The 3226-nt window shown below is 49.9% G+C and overlaps 1 long non-coding RNA gene across 1 annotated transcript; it reads left to right on the top strand.

Annotated features, from left to right (window-relative positions):
* Positions 1-3140, top strand: LOC122191857. The gene is made up of 3 exons (XR_006182475.1): positions 1-69; positions 1494-1641; positions 2713-3140. It is a non-coding gene; the product is annotated as an uncharacterized LOC122191857 (long non-coding RNA).
* Positions 3141-3226: the final 86 nt, after the last annotated feature.

The following is a 3226-nucleotide window of genomic DNA, read 5'->3' as shown; positions in this document are numbered from 1 at the left end:
ACTGGAATCTGCGTTTCCTGGAATGCCCCGGAACCTTGCTTTGCTGGCCGGTAATTGTCTGCCCAGCAGGTAATGCTGCTCACCCACCAGTGTTTATCCACTCCATAGCATGGCACAACACGGTGCTCCCAGAGCTCTTAATTACACTTTATGGTGCCTGGAAGGCTGCCTGTCCTTTTCTTTCTGTGTTCTCCTTGTCTCTGGCCTTTCACTGCAGTGTTTTCCTTCCCTTTGCCCTTGCTGTTCCTATTACATTCTCTTGCCCTCCTGTTTTGGTGTTTCTTGCCGTGTTCTCTTGGCCATTGCTCTCGGCTTTCTTTGCCACATTCACTTCAGCATTCAGTTTCGGCGTTCCATGCTGCGTTCTCTCATCCTCCTGTTTTGGCATTTCCTTCTGTGTTCTCTTAGCCATTGCTATTGTCTGGCCATTCTCTTGCCCTCCTGTTTTGGCGTTTCTTGCCATGTTCTCTTGGCCATCATCCTTGGCATTTCCTTCCACATTCTCTTGGCCCTTGCCCTTGTCTGGGCATTCTCTTGCCCTCCTGTTGTTATCGTGTTCCATGCCACGTTCTCTTGGCCATTGCCCTTGGCTTTCTGTTGCCGCATTCTCTTCAGCATTCGATTTTGGCGTTCCCGGCAGCATTCTCTTGCCCTTCTGTTTTGGCATTTCCTGCCACGTTCTCTTGGCCCTTGCCTGGGCATTCCCTGCGGCATTCTCTTTGACCTCTTGTCTTGGTGTTCCAGCCACATTCTGCGTTGGCCTTCTTTGCTGCGTTCTCTTTGGCCTCCTATTTTGGCACTTCCTGCCATGTTTTCTTCTACCCTTGCCTGGCCATTCCATGTCATGTTCCCTTGGCCTTCTGTTTTGGCATTTTGTGCTGCGTTCTCTTGGCCTTTGCCCTTGGCCTTTCCTTCTGTGTTCTCTTTGGCTGTATATTTTGGCCTTTCCCATTGCTTTGGCCTCACCTTGGCTTTCCGTTGGGTGCTCTCTTTGCTTTTGTCCTTGCCTTAGCTTGGCTGTTTGCTTTGCATTTACCTTGATTTTCCCTGGGAGTTCTGCTTCCCTTTGCCTGCCCTGGGAGTTCTGCTTGCCTCTGCCTTCAGCACTCTGGGATTAGCTGGGAGGCAGCGTTAATGTTAACCTTGACCTGAACCCACAGCTGAATGGGAGTTCTAACGATAATTGTGTTAACCTGCAGTGTATCTGTAAACCAAACCCTTAACCCGGTATTAAAAATGTCTCTTAACCTGAATGCTGCTGTAAAAATAATGCCCCATGTTTTCTGTCAAATAACCTTAATTGTGATTGTAGTGCAGAATACTGATGTTAAACTAACTGTAACTTCAAACCTATCAATAGCATTAATTATATCCCTAATGTTAATTATAATTATAATTAATTATAACCCTTGTGCCATCATTACAGCATTGTGCTCAGGGCGCAGCCCCACACATGCGGGGCAGTGCCTTCATTACTGCGTTGTGTCCCACAGGTGGCAGCAGAGCTGTGGTGCTCCTGAGCACTTTAAGGACAGCATGGAGATGCTTGGCTCTTCACGGCAACAGCAAGAAACCAGAATCTGCATTTCCTGAAATGCCCGGGAACCCCACTTTGCTGGCTGGTAATTGTCTGCCCAGCAGGTAAGGGCAATACACCCCCCAGTGTTTACTTATTACTTAGTGAGACACAAGGTAGGGTTCCCAGAACTCATTTCTGTACTTCATGGTGCCCTGAATGCTGCCTGTCCTTTTCTTTCTGTGTTCCCCTTGCTTCTGGCCTTTTGCTGCAGTGTTCTCCTTGCCCTTGGCTTTTCCTGCTGTGTTCTCTTGCCCTCCTGTTTTGGTGATCCCTGTGGCATTCTCTTGGCCACTTGCCCTTCCCTTGGCCATCTTCATTGTGTTCTCTTTGGCTTTGGCCATCTGTGCCACATTCTCTTGGCCTTTGTCCTTGGCCTTCTTTGACACTTTCCCTTTGCCTCCCGTTCTGGCGTTCCCTACAACATTATTTTGGCCTTCAGTTCTGGCGTTCGTGGCTGCGTTCTCTTTGGCCATTGCCCTTGGCCTTCTTTGCCACATTCCCTTTGGCCTCCTGTTCTGGCGTTCCCTGCGGCGTTCTCTTTGGCTTCGGTTTTGGCGTTCCCTTCCATGTTCTCTTCGGCCATTGCTGCCGACCTTCTTTGCCACATTCCCTTTGGCCCCTTGTTTTGGCATCTCCTCCTACAGCATTCTCTTTGCCTTTGGTTTTGGCCTTTAGTGCCGCATTCTCTTTGGCCATTGCCCTTGACCTTCTGCATCGGCCTTCCCTGCAGCGTTCTCACGGACCTTGCCCTCCATTTTGGCCTTCTGCGTTGATCTCTTTAGTCTCTGTTATGGCGTTCTCTGAGGCCTTCTCCTTGGCCTGACCTCTGACGTGACTTTTGGCATTCTCCAAGCCTTTCCCATCCCTTTGCCTTTGCCCTCTGTTTTGGCGTTCCCTCGGCTGTTCTCCTCGCCTTTTGCTCCTGCCTTTGCCTTGGCCTTCCCTAACGGTCACTCTAACCCTAATCCTGATGTACCTAACCATAGTACCTTCCCTGTTAAGTACTCCTAACCTTACTCTGAAGCTATTTCTTGGAGCGGTGTTTGGCTTCCACATTTTGTGGGGGTGGGCTGACGGTGAGCACAGTTTGGGTCTCAGCGTTCCTCCTTCTAAAGCATGTCTCTGTATTACAGGAGAAGATGCCTTCAGTGCTTCCAGTCGATGACTTCCCCCCTGCGATGCCATTGGCTTTCCTGGCCTCCCACACTCACCGCCAGCTCAGTTCTGTTGAGCCGTTACCCGAATCCCCGCTCCGTTCCCTTTCCACGATCTTCCTGTCACTCTGCCACAAGCCCCCACCTAGGTCATCGCAGGCAGTGTGTGGGATGCGGCACTCGGTCTCATTGCAGTTCATCCCATCAGCTTCAGCCCAGCGATCCAACCCACCCGCACCCTTCCTGAGGGCCCTTCTGTTCCCAGGCCAATCAACGCTTCCTTCTGATGCCATCTGCGTTCCTTCCTGCCCACTTTCAGACTCGTGCCCCTTTGTGGCCATTTTGAGAGTTGCGCTGATTTCAGCGTGTGCATTCAATTGACTTCAACCAAATTGGCTTTAGCTTTACATTCACTTAATGTAAACCAAATTGGCTTTAGTTTTACATCCAGTTAATGTAAACCAAATTGGCTTTAGTTTTACATCCAGTTAAC

This window comes from Lagopus leucura, unplaced genomic scaffold (assembly GCF_019238085.1).
Source record: "Lagopus leucura isolate 7727_CA_CO unplaced genomic scaffold, USGS_WTPT01 33245-0_obj-0_obj, whole genome shotgun sequence".
Lineage (NCBI taxonomy): Eukaryota > Metazoa > Chordata > Aves > Galliformes > Phasianidae > Lagopus > Lagopus leucura.
The sequence above is the reverse complement of the archived record's forward strand: the minus strand, read 5'-3'. Positions and strand labels throughout refer to the sequence as shown.